This window comes from Diospyros lotus, chromosome 14 (genome assembly GCF_014633365.1).
Source record: "Diospyros lotus cultivar Yz01 chromosome 14, ASM1463336v1, whole genome shotgun sequence".
Lineage (NCBI taxonomy): Eukaryota > Viridiplantae > Streptophyta > Magnoliopsida > Ericales > Ebenaceae > Diospyros > Diospyros lotus.
This window is the reverse complement of record NC_068351.1, coordinates 27,609,514-27,624,212: the sequence shown is the minus strand read 5'-3', so window position 1 is coordinate 27,624,212 and position 14,699 is coordinate 27,609,514.

Below are 14,699 nucleotides of genomic sequence, written 5' to 3'. Positions count from 1 at the left end.
CACATGTATGAAGGTATTTATGGATCATAACGCAGTAGAAAAATAAAAAAAAAATTGTAAATACCTTTAGGATCTCTCCAAGTGAATATATTGTTGTGGTTTTAGTGTGTGAGTGTAAGTGTGTGTGTGTGGGTGGTTGTCCCACATTGGTTGTATAAAAAGGTGAGAGTGGGTATTTATACTCCTCCCTCACACTTGGGTTTGGGCCTTAAGGGGCACCCAGATTTTGTGAGCGGACGAACCCCTTAGCCCTTGCGTGCGCCACCACCGCCGTCCGTTCGGATGGGTGGGTTGGGTTGTTTAGATATATATTTTTATATAAAGAAAATTAAGAAATATATATTTTCTTTTTATTTTTTGCTTCTTCTAGAAGCAGTTGGTTCCCGAAGCCAGCGTTCAATGCAAACTTTTAGTTCGCAGTCTCTTCGGTGTCCCGACACAGCCTTTAAAATGCTGGTCGCGCTTTGTTCTTAGATCGTCCAAGTCTAGAGTGTTCTCTTCTTCCCTGAGTCTCGTTTCGCATAGAGAGCAATCCCTTCGAGTTCTGCTAGATCCGACCGGTCGAGGTCACCTCCCGTTCGGAGTACACCATTGTATCCCGTTGGCAGTCGCGAGAGCCTGCTAGTGACCGGAGCAGGTCGTTATTATCTTCAAGTCAGTGCCTTCCGCGTGCCTTGATCTTCCTACGTCTTAGTTGCAGTTCTTGACGAAAAATTGGGTTTGCATCTCTGTTCTCCTATGCTTGCTGCCATTACTTTGTGATACATATTGTTGCTGGGTATTTACATACTGCAGTAGTGGCTATTTGCTGATTTTCGTGGTAACCGGATTGAAGTGGTTTTACTTGCTGTTAGTGTTGTTAGTAAGTAATTTGGGGCTAATTGATTGTGTAACTTGCTACACTATTGTACTGCTGTTTCAACATATATTACGGAAGAATGGCAAAGGATTACCTCTTGACATGAAGTTCCAACATATATTACAGAAGAATGGAAAAGGATTACCTCTTGACGTGAAGATCCAATACCAAAAAGTAATGATCACGAAGCCGTTTGAGTGCCCGAACTTTAACAGTATCCACACGAGCTTGCAATCCAATAACCTTATAAGGGCGGCTTCCCTAAGGGTAAGGACGAAAGAGTGCTAGCTTAAGAGGGCGATGTGGGAGCTTTCTCTCATGCACGTCAAACAACATCAATTGCAAAGAGAGGCACATAGTTAGAGACAAAAGGAACCACATAAGGACTATTTATAACTCTTAGGCATAAAACCCTAATTAAGGTTTTGGGCCACATGATATTTTAAACCCATGTTTTAAACCCTTTAAAACATAGAATTGGGCTTTCCCTTTTATTCTCCTTCGTTGGTTTTATGTTTTAAACACTTTAAAACAATCCATTGAGCCTTAGTTTTAAACACTTTACAACAGCCCATTAAGCTCCTTAATCCACCAAGACCCATATATTAATTACATAACAATCCACCAAGACCAAGTCCTTAATTTGGGTAGCCTAGTCCAACTAGGATTTTAGGTGAATTATGACAAACTTAATTAAGAGACTTATTTATTATAAGTTCTAGAATATTAACTATTAATATTTAAGAACTCTAGTTCCTCATTAGAATTCCCTAATCCTAATCGACCTCGCCATTACCTTGTAATTGCAAACCCTTATTGCGTGTGACCCATTAGACTTCTACATATGTTGCCCATAACTTTATGGTTGTGCGGGGGCTAGACCACCCAATGGCGAGCAAATTGGATTTGTTAGGAACAATAGAGACCTCGGTTGTTTATCGATAAGATCATTTCCTAGATAAGGGGGGGAAAGAATGATGTCATTAACATAAGGGGGCGATTGTACTAGACTGGAATAGTCGAGTAGTACAAGATTGGAGTACCGTGAGTAACGTAAGTACCTACCTGCTCTAGCTGATGGTATGGATATGGATTGTTGTCTTGATAATTGTGCAAATCTTTGACATGATTGAGAAAAACAGGTAATGGCAGATGTGCTAGGATGTCAGGTCGTAGTAATAGACCTAAATCGATTGGAGATCCAAGATTTTTAATTTTGGAGAATGGAACTCTTGTATGGCTAGACGGTTAGTCTAGGTAGCCCTGGTGGGAAAATTGTGAGATGTATAGCTGGACAATCGTTAAAGTGATGTCAACAAATTATGAAAATAAGGAGCTTGTGGATATGTGGTACATGCGCTTACGGTCACTAAAAAGTCGTGAAAGAATTGAGGTAGTGAGAGAAATACCAGAATTTTTTCTATGAAGATTTATTGGGATTACTTCTTAATGATAAGTCTAAATTTGCCATTGATGGCTAGAGATTATTTGATGCTTAGTTATGTGTGGCTTAACTGAGGATGTAAATTATCAGGCTGTAATAAGATGATAATTAAGAGTCAGTATCTTTTACCTCGAGTTTGATGAATTATTAACTAGCTACAAGAGGTTAGGATATTTTTCTATGATTGATATGCGATCGAGGGTAAGACAAGGGAATGAGATATTCTGGAATTGACATATTCCTTGGATGGGGAGATGCATGAGGAACATTGAGGATAATGATGGGAACTCTTAGGGAGTATTACGATGGATGTTGTGACTAAGATTTGTTAGGTCGTAACAAAGGTGATGAGAGCCTGAGGCTCCAAGTCAGTGAACATGAGATAAGAGTTGATTATCATAAGCATCGTGAGCTTAGGAAGTTTTGAAATGTCAGATGTCCCAATAGGTTTCGGGAGTCAAATCAAAAGTTTTGGAAGGAGGCTGGTTCGACCAAGGAATGGTCACTCGAGTAAAAGTAACTCCGAAAAGGATCGAGAATACATGGGATTTAGAGATTAGGGCTGGTACTAAGAGAAATACCAGAAGTGATAAGAATGGGGTCAATTGCAACTCTCGAAGACAGGATGAGAGGCTCTAGCATGACGATAACACTATGGGTGTGTGGCCTGTAACAGCGGATTTGAGCCTAAGGACCAAGGCAGATGACTAGTGATGAGCTCGTGACTAATGATCGAATCAGCTTGTAGGCTAGCTCGTGGTACGAGTTTGGGACCCATGAGCCAGAGCTACATAGTGAACTACTGAGACAACCAGATGCCAAAGTTTGGGCAGCACCGTGGCTGTTATGTTTAAACTAGGATCCAAGTCCCAAGGGACCATAGCACTGTGATAGGATTCCTAAACTGTCTGAAGATGTTTGGCAAACTATTGTCGGGGGTTCGTGATGGGACTCTTGAAAATAGTTGTGTTTATGACAGGACTCTTGAGAAGAGTCAAGCAAGAATAATCTGTCATGAGCAAAAAGAGCTTGTGATAGCTCAAAGGATTAGGTTGTGTGTTAATGCAACATAGATGGGTGATCAAATATGGATCACGCCAAGGCAAGGTGAACTACCCGATGTATAACTCGGAGCTGACAGCTGTGGTATATGTTCTTGAGGTTATGGAGGCATTATCGGTATAGTGGGACATTTGATGTGCTCATGAACCACAAGAAGCCTGAGGTATGTCTTCTTGCAGAAGAAGTTGAACGAGAGGTAGCGATGGTGGATGGAGTTCCTTGAAGACTACGACTGCACTACTTCATATCAACCGAGGCATGGTAGAAAGGTGCCCGATGCTTTGAGTAGGAGTATGCCTATTGTGACTGGGTGGATAGCTGTGAGTGGCAATTATTGGAGGCTTTTAGCCTGCTGACTATGAGTGTAGTGCCGAGGGGATCGTCTGTTTTTATTGCTGGCCTGACGGTTTAGCTGAATCTAGTGAACGAGATACGAAAGGCATGTGTGGTTGACAAGTGTATTTGTCTATGGATTGATGATCATTGCCAGCCCAAGGGTTCTGATTATTGAGATGCGAGTCGACATTCTCAAGTTTCGGGTTAGGATGTGTGTGCTTAAAAGTTTGGGAGATGTGTGGTCGCCTATAAAAAGCCACAAACAAGAAATTCTAAGAAAGACACGGCATGCTGCTGCAACACTCACCTTGTAGTAAGTTTTTATCCTTTTTCTAGTTATAATGAAGATCATTTAGCAGCTCAAATTATCAAGAAAAGAGTGAGGTGTTTAGACTCGCCAGCACACGAGTGTAATCGTAGCATAAATTTATATTTTTTAGGTAAGTCCGTGTTGATTCGCAAGGAGATTACTCATGGAATGATGTAATCACACCAAATCAATCAGTTTAAAGAATATGAGAATTGTTTATATTGATAATGATTATCTGTTGTCTGGATATGGAGAAATCTTGGGTCAAGACAATTCAAGTGCCAAGCTCAATTGATTTCCATATAGCTTACTTAAGTATAACAGAATATTCAGATTGGTTGAGGTTCAATCATTAAATATACTATCGAGATAATGATAACTTTGGTTCTAGTAATCCCCGTACATGGCATCGAGGACTCTACGTTAAATCAATATGTAAATAACATTTGACAAAGATGGTCATTGGGGCTTGGGTATGAGAACGTTTCCAGATTAAGTAACCTCCATACATGGCATGGAGACTCTAGGTTAGGCATACGAACCAATCCAAGCCTGAAGTTTTTAGATGAAGAACAACTCTCAAGCTCTCTTAGTTTCTGCTATTGAACATATGAAGTTCGGCTACCTTGGGTAATCAAAGGCATTGGACACTGTCCTGGCCTTGCCCCAAGTTTAGAGTTAGCTACTCATTTTCATGGAAAATAAATAACTTGAATTAAACTTAGCAGAAAAGTAATGAACAGAATGAAAATGAACAATAACGATAACTGTAAGATGAACTACTATTGTATTGAATACTGAACAAAGCTACGACTGGTATTGAACTTGCAGTAAACTAAAAGAACAAAACAAAGAACAAGAACTGAAGTGTTAAAAAGAGTACAGACAAACGTGCAGAATGTAAAGACTACTTCACTAATTCCTATCTGATTCTAAGCACAAAAAGAGATTTATGTTGTTATCCCTACTATCTTGATTCCGAGGAGGATCATCCATTTTTAAACTTGTCGCGCATGGAGGAGGGGGACCACTTGGTGAAAAGTTATCCAAAAAGTTGAATGGATTTACTGGTTGTGCCACCGCGTTCATTTGCGCTTCTGAAGGCTTTCTTCAGGGTGTCATTCGAATGAGTGGGAGAAGATATTCGAATGACCAGCTTGATTCCCTTTAGTTGCTTGCATCATTCGAATGAGTGCAAGGCTCATTCGAATGAATTTCCCTTGCACTGCTCATTTGCATGCTGATTTCCTCTGTCATTCAAATGCAATAGTAACTTCATCCCAATGAATTTCTGATTGTTGATCTCTATTTTCTTCTATGCATTCGAATGAGCTTGGCAACATTCGAATGGGGCATTTTTCATCCAAATGGACTTGGCTTATTCGAATGACCTTGACTTCACTACTTCACATCCGAATTGCTCTATCCTTATTCGAATGAGTACTCGGTGGTCTTCTCATTCAAATGACTGCAAGGTTCATTCGAATGTCTTTAACTTTCTTAATTCACTGTCTTCCATCCGAATTGGGCTAACCTCATTCGAATGGTCCTCTCATTCGAATGATTTTCCTTGGCTGCTTCTTTTTCTTTTGTTCTTGGGTTACTCATCTTCATTTGACCATACTCGATCACGCCCCAAATGAATTATTTTTTATCATTAATCCATATCTCCCATTGAATCCTGCAAACAAGTATTTTATTACATTTTAGTTTATTAAATTGATTATAGATCAATAAAATTATGGCAAAATTTTGATGTTTGTGATCATCAATCACACCCCCCAACTTAAACATTGCTAATCCCTTAGCAATGAGATTCAATACTGGATTCCAATTTTCACTTTCTCACAACTGAACAGATATTGAGATTTCATGTGTGAAGTAAAAATGTATGAGTGAGAACAAATCAATTTAAAACATACAATGGGATGTCATATTAAGCAGTATGCAATCTCAGAGATGTAATTATATCAATTAAGGCCTCACACTCTATTCTCAAAGTTTTGACTTCAAATCTCACAATGGATAGATGCCCTCTCAAAGGAAATAATCGCACTTGGCTATGCTCAGGGATGCACCTTAATAAGAGTAAGTGAAAAATCAAGAGCAAATTAGTGTCATCCCAAATAGAAAAATAGCATTAAGAACAGAAGGGATTTTGACATAGCTTTATGGTTGGATATGCATTCATGATCAATATCCAAATTTCAATCAAAATCTCTTCTTCTAAATGCTAAAATTGAGTGTCAACTTGCCCGAGGATCAAGTAAGATTGTAAAATGGTTGTAATGGGGCCAGGGGTGATGGAATGGTTATGAAAGAAAAAGGAGTAGGGATTCAAAGAGTGTCTTGTGACCCTTATTTGATACTTTCTCCTAATATATATATATATATATATATTCTCTTTTTTTTCTACGACAGGGGACAAAATTCTTCCAGCATTTTAATGGAGTGAGAAGCAACCATTTTATATTTTCTTTTTCTCCCCTTTTGCTTGCTTTTTTTTTTTTTTAACTATAAAATGAATAACAACAATATTAGCAATAGTACCCTAGATAATAAGAGGGTTCACAACACACCTATAAGGTAAGGATATAGTTTAAGAGGAGTGGTAGGTCAAGTAAGGGTTACCAAAGAAATATATTCCCTATGTAAGCTCAACATGGCTTATCGAAAGTTAAGGTTCAAGGAAACATAATAGGTTTAAGGATAAAAAATAATCCCACTTTCATCTCTTATAAAACGAATCTTCTCAAGAATAGCATTCAAAATAGGAAACTTGACTGGAATTCTTTTATTGTCATGTTTAGCATTCAAAGCAATTGAGTGTGTTGAAGCTATTGAAAGAAAATTCAGAGCAATTAAAAGTATGTTTAGAGTAAATTTTTGTTCACTCAGAATCAACGACAATAGGCTCATATGCTCACAATGGTCAATAGTCTCCACCTTTGTTGAGAATCCATGTAATGCATCAATTAACTAATCACAACTTCATTACTATCATGCCTTACAGATAAGTGGGACACCCAATGCATGCAAAATCCTTATTCTCAACTCATACAGTTCTATTTTCAAACAAGATATCAAGACAAGTATACGCAGGTTGTGAATACAGTTTAATATATCCAGTATCCAAATCTAATGCATAGAGGAGGTAATTCAATTATTTCAAAAAGAAATTGCATTAAAATTTTTGTAGTTCATAGGTTTGCCAACAAAGATTAATCATGAAAACAAAACTCTATGACTACTCTGTGCCATCATCAGAAATGGTGTTCTCCTCAATGGAGTCACCAGAGGTGGTCTTCATCATGGGATCGGCAGGATAAGGATCATCGGAGGTGGATGGAATGTCAGTATGTGGAGGGGCATCATGCTCAGGGTAAGGTTATGTCCCTGACGTGGAAGGTGCATCCCCTGTATCTTGCCACATATCAATGGTCTTCTGCATGCAGGTTTTAGCCTCGGCCAACTTAGTCTCTGTAGTCTTTTGTTGCTGCTGTGGTGGTTCTTCAACTGATGAGTCCAGTAGCTAACCCACCTTTTGGTCTAATGCCTTGTAATGGTCGTACATGGTCATCACACCTGAATACATAACCCTTTGCTTTGTCCTCAATTCCTCAAAAATAGCCTCTTGCCTCTCTTACATCTTCTTTAGTGATTCTTTCAATAAGGTCTCATGTCTCTCTTGCTTCTCTTGAATTCCTTTCACTAATTCATATAAATCTCTCAATGAATATCTTCCTCTGGTCCTTGTGGATGAGTGTCCTGCAGTGAGGATTCTTGAGATGGTCCTTATTCTTTAACTGGCCTTCCCGACGTTTCTCCTCTTTCCAATGTTGTGACCTCTAGCCTCTTTAACTGCCCCATACTCCTTCGGGTTGATGCTGGGCTAATCCTATCTATGGGGTTGATGACTTCAAAGGTTGCCTTCTCCTTTACCCCATTCTTCAACACATAATAAGTAATCAGCCCTCCAAATGGTAATCCTCCCCCTCTTTCTGCATTTTTTTCCACATAATCAATAGTATGAAAAATGTGCTTGGCAAAATCAATATGCATCCCTAAGATCATCTTCCCTATGAATGTGGCTTGCTTTATAGAGACAATGCCAATAAATGCGTGAGGCATAAAATGTGAGCAAAGTAGTCTATGTAGGATGATGCATCTAAGGGACAAACTCTTCTTTGGGAGGGTAACACCTAACCATATGACTGCTACGCTACCCTGCACATTTATTTATCAAAACAACAACCAAATTTATCAAACATTAATCCTTTTGTTAAAGCAGGTATAGGGCGATTATACTCGCCAGTGTGCGAGTGTGCGTGTAGTACAATTTTAAATTTATAATTCGGTGAGTCCGAGTCGGTTCACAGGGAGATTATTTTGGATGAAAACAGAAATCACTAAATATTTGATTTTAAGAGGTGATTAAGATAATCTAAAGGAAATGATTAAAACTAAATTAACAATGAGTTTAAGTAGCTTGGGTCAAGACAATTTCAGTGTCAAAACCAATTAATTCCCAACTTAATAGAAAAGATCAATAATATTCATCTGAATTAAGTTTTGCAGATCTATGAGTAATTTTAGTTCAAGATAATGATAATTCTTGTTTAAGCAATCTCCATACATGGCATGGAAATTCTAAGTCAAGCAATTATCATAAATTGAATTATATCCCACAGATAGAATTTATAGGTACAGATTAATCATTTGAGCTTGGGTATGAAAACATTTCCAGGTCTAGCAATCTCCATACGTGGCATGGAAACTCTAAGTTAGGCTTATGCACCAATCCAAACTCAAAGATACACTATACGCACACTGCTCAAATTAAATCAGATTAATATTACACAATTGAAGCGCAGCTTTCTTTGGGAATCATTGGCGTTGGACACTATCCTTGCCTTAACCCAAGATCAGATTTAGCTACTCATCTTCATTTTTAAAATAAATTGGCAGGAATTTAAATGACGGGAATTAAAAGACAGTATTTAAAAGACTATTTTTTAACCGACCATATAGGCGGTTTATAATGAAAAGACAAGAATTGAAAGACTATTTTTTAACCGACCATATAGGCGGTTTATAATGAAAAGACAAGAATTGAAAGACTATTTTTTAACCGACCATATAGGCGGTTTATAATGAAAAGATAAGAATTGAAAGACTATTTTTTTAACCGACCATATAGGCGGTTTATAATGAAAAGACAAGAATTGAAAGACTATTTTTTTAACCGACCATATAGGCGGTTTATAATGAAAAGACAAGAATTGAAAGACTATTTTTTTAACCGACCATATAGGCGGTTTATAATGAAAAGACAATATTTAAAGACAATATTCAACCGACCATATAGGCCGTATATAATAAAAAGATAATATGAATAACATAATACAACTATATGGAAACAAAGGTTGAAGATTTAAGAGAGAAATTCTAAGAACGAAATCATATTGAAACTAAAGTGAAAATTTTGAGAGAGAAATCTCAAGAACATAACTATACTTTCATTATAGGAAAATTGAATGGTTACAAATGCACCCTAAGTGCTCTATTTATAGGGTAAAAGATGCAATAGAGACCACTCAATTATATAATTTAATAATACAAAATATCTAAAGAAAAATAAAATAACTAATTTAAAAATACAAAGATAAATAAAATATCTAACACATGATGTAAGCGATGATGTCATTCCAACTCATGATGTAAGCAATGATGTCACTCCAACCCATGATGTAAGCGATGATGTCATCAATTTGTGGGACTTGGGCTTTTCATATTTTTGGGCTTGGGCCTTCCTTGTGTTGGGCTTGGGCCTTCCTTGTTTTGGGCTTGGGCTTGGGCCTTCCTTGCGTTGGGCTTGGGCTTGGGCTTGGGCCTTCCTTGTGTTGGGCTTGGGCCTGGGCTTTCCATGTGTTGGGCTTGGGCTTGGGCTTTCCATATTTATATTATTATATATATATTATATTATTATATATATTATATTTAATTTTTTTATATTTTATATATTTTTATATTAATATTTTTAAACATGCACAAAATTACAAAATGCATAATAATATTCAATTTAAACCATTTTAAGATCAAAATAAGGGTGAAATTATAATAAAATTTTTACAAAATTGATCACTAATCACACCCCCCAACTTAAACATTGCTAGTCCCATAGCAATTAAACTTTACACTGGCCAGATTTATTCACAATAATCACATGAATATAAAAATTTCAAATTCAAAACGGAAATACATAGAACAGAACAAGCCATCTGTCATACAGTCGAATATTCTAAATTAGATTTCGGTCAAAGGTTATACAATCTTAGGAATGGCAATTAGGATGATCATTATTCTACTTTATTCCCTCGAAGTTTCGACTTCAAACCTTACAATGGATTTTCCCTCAAATAAAAAAAATGATTCCTTGGGTGTACACACAAGGGAGCCACCATTTTAAGAGTAAATGTAAAACAAGTTCAAACTCGGTGTCGTCCCAAATACAAAGAACGTACTTTCATGAAAGAATAGGGAATTTAACATAGCTTCATGACTGGAATAATGCCATAGATAAATAACTTCTGAATTTAAACAGAATTCTTTACTCTGAACTCGAATCCTAAGATCACATGATTTATAGCATCAAGAGGGACCAGACTGGGTTGTAATGGGGCTATGAGGTTAATACGGGTTGTTAAAGAAAAGGGTAAAGTGTGCAAAGGGTGTGTTGGGATATTTTTTTTTTTTTTGACACTAATATCAAATTAAACATATTTTTTTCTTCAGCATTTATTTTGAAACACTCGTGCTGAAAAGCTAAGAGAACTTCCATTTTTTCTTTTTTCTTTTTTTTTTTCTTTTCTTTCTCTTTTTTTTTTTTTTTTGTTTCTTTTTAATATGAAAGTATCGAGATAGACTGATTCCTAAAAACACACCAGGTTGGATAAACTTCATATGGTTCTAGGTTAGGCAAGGGTAATGAAAGGAATTATGCTAAGAACAGCTCAAATGGGCTAGCAAGGGGGTTAATGTGAAGAAAGAAAAAGGTTAATAGGTCCAAATTGAAAGAAATTGATCCCCTATCATGCTTCTATAAAACGATGTTACTCAGTCAACTAATTCAGAGTTTGAAATCAGCCAAATTCATCCGCCATCATACTAGACATTCAAAGCAAATTGATGTTTTGAAGCTATTGAAAATATGAGATCAACAATAAAACGCATTTAGAATAAGTGTTATTTCACTCAGAATTAATGATCATTAGGCTCAAACACTCACTCGGGTAATAGTCTCCACTTCTGTTAAGAGATCATGCAGTGTGCTAATTACCATTGCCTTTGACTTTATGACCGATAAACCAATTTCTAATTATTGACACCCGATGCATGCAAATCACTTATTCTAATCCCACATATCTACGGTTTCAAATAAGAAATTAATGCATTCATGATTCATACTGCAAATTCAACTGGCTATCAGTTTATAACTCCAAAGCTTTAGGGATAGCATTATTTAAAGCACGCACAATTTTTTGATTTTTAATAGGAGTAGATAAAAGTAAATAATTCACATAAAATTACAAGCATGCAGTTACAAATTCACAGTTAAACATGGACTAGATAGTTCATAAATATACCTTACTCCCTCCAACTTGAATTGCAGTAATAAAATAGGGTTTGTTAGGAATACCTGTAACTCCACGAGTCTGTAAGTTTATTGTGAACTGCTAAATCTTCAACAAACAAGTGAGAATACCCTACATATATTTTTTATATTTTTTTCTTTTTCACATCAAAATAAGAAAAATTCATGCAAGTCATATAATAAAGAGATGCGTCTCAAGAGTACAAAAAGTACTCCTTACTCAGAAATCTTATCATAGACTTGCCTAACAACATTCCATAATTTTTTAAAACAAAACATAAAAAAAATTCATGCAAGTCAAAATAAACAGATGCGTCTCAAGAGTACAGAAAAGTACTCCTTACTCAGCCATGTTATCATAGACTTGCTCTCCTTAGAGGGATAAATCTAAATTAATCGGACCCCTTTTGCGCTTGCTTCCAATTACCCTAGATCAGTCTATCCGAGGCTCGTAAGGATCATGCTGTGGAACATAAGTGTGTAATTTCTCTAGTAGCTCCTCAATGGTGGATGTGGAAATGAGAATATTTCTTGCAGAAAGAGAAATGAACTTTTGTTCCACAGCCTGATCAAGAAAAGAGAGCAACCCATCAAAAAAATGGTTAATATTTAAAAGGCCAATGGGTTTGGTATGGAGATTGCTCTTGGCCCAGGAGATTATACAAAAGATTTCTTCAAGTGTACCAAAACCTCCTGGCAAAGCAATGAAGGCGTCTGACTGATAAATCTTACAAGCCATGCGCTCAGACATAGAAGTCGTTCTTATAAGTTGACCTCGTGTGTACCCGAAAATCTGTGGATCAGCCAAAGGGATTGGCATAATACCTACCACATATGATTGCCCAAGATGTGCAGCCTGTGAAACACATCCATTCAATCCACGACTTCCCCCTCCATAGACCAAATTAATTTTTCTCTCTCCCAATTTTATGCCAAGTTCGCTTGCTGCAAGTGTGTAACAAATATCACTCCCAGGTTGAGAGCCACATAGTACACATATGGTATTGATTCGACGAACTGGCTGGCCTTCCATTTATGTTAGTTCTTTATGTATGCCCTGAAAGTAGAACTGGTTAAAGAGGTTTGGCAATCAAAAGTAACTACATAGAAATTCAACATAAACAAAAATCATGCGTATATACAAGTAGTTGTGATTGTGGCTCACATCTTCCTCTGGTTTTACGTCCAGAAACGGCTTAAACACCTTCTATGAAGCGGGGATAGGCTTCCCATCCAATTTTCTTATAGATTGGCAAACAGGGTCAATTATAGTCAGATTCCCAAGATTATAGCGTTGGTGGTCACTTCTAAACTGGGTCCATAAAGCAAGAATTTCTCGTTGCACTATTCCACACGGATGCGTCTCAAGAGTCAATCGGATATCATCCAAAGATTCCTTACTCAGCCCATCCTTTATGAAACAAATTTTATCATCTCGATTTATGGAAGTAAACCCCACAGATTTACATCGTGTGTTACAAGTCCATCGAGCACATTTGTGACAACCATTTAATCTTTTCGCTCTTCTTTTTTTCGAAAAACTACTCTTTCCCAATCCTGGAAAATGCTTAAAACTAGGTGAGGTTTCGCCAAGAAATCGAACTTTTGCTTCAATTAACCAGCGAATATCCTCAGGGATATTTTTATACATCAACATCCGAAGTCTTTCACACCTAGTGGCATAAATCTTTTTTAAATCATTTTGTGGGAGAGATGGATAGTACTTACGAATTTTCAAGAGCTGAAGATTCATTTTTTTTTAAAACAGAACTATAGTAAAAGAAAAGTAAAACAAAATAATGAACCTTACAAAAGGAACGAGAGTACCTGATCGGAGAACAACACAAATGAGAGAAGACTGAGCTCAAAGAAGTGTGGCTTGCCTCATGCAGATACGGGGTCTCTTATAGGGCTGTGGAAGTCACCATTCCAACAACTACACTTGGCTTGAGACGTGCCACAAGTGCAGGGTCACGTCTGGCGTCTCCTTTTTCAACGTTCGGTGTTTCTTTTCAACGTTCCTACAATTGATGATTGCATTCGAAGTAGCAAGGAATGGTCTCCCTAGGATAACGGGAATAGGTGACTTAGGACCCTGGTGGGGCTGGGTATCTAAGACAATAAAGTCCACTGGGAAATAGAATTTGTCCACTTGGATTAGGACATCCTCCACAATCCCACGAGGAACTTTTACTGATCGGTCAGCCAATTGAAGAGTAACCCTAGTGGGCTTGAGTTCTCCTAACCCTAGTTGCTGATAGACACTGAAAGGCAACAGATTGACACTAGCCCCTAGGTCAAGAAGTGCTTGGTTGACTTTTTGGCTTCCAATTATGCAAGCAATGGTAGGACATCCTGGGTCCTTGTACTTTGGAGGGGTCTTAAATTGAAGGATAGCACTTACTTGTTCTGTTAAGAATGCTTTTTCCCGCACATTGATTTTTCTTTTGACTGTACAGAGATCCTTCAAAAACTTAGCATACGAAGGTGTTTGCTTAATTGCATCCAATAAAGGAATGTTTATCCTTACTTGTTTGAATACTTCGTATATGTCTGCATTTGTTTTATCTCTTTTTGATTGGGTTAATTTTTGAGGAAAGGGTGGTCGAGGTTCAAATTTGGATCTCTCTTCAACACTCTTCCCTTTTTCCTTTTGCTTTCTCTCTTGCTCTCTTTCTTTCTTCTCAGCTTTCTTTTTACCCTCTTTACTTCCTTCATTCACTTCCTCATCATTCATTTCATCATGCCCTTGGTCTTTTTTACTAGTGGTAGGCCACATTGTCCTAGGGTCCTTAGGTTTCTCAATTACTTTCCCACTCCTAAGGACAGTGACAGACTGGACTTGTTCATGATTCTCACTAGATGACCCTTCGGCTCTATGGGCTTGACCTACGGGGTTCGGACTTGGTTGTGAGGGAAACTTTCCTGGTTCTCTAACACTCAAGGTCTGAGTCAACTTAGTTAGCTGACTTCTCATGTCTTCTAGAGCCCTATTTGTTTGTTCTTGAAACTTGGCTACTTGGGTATTAGTTCC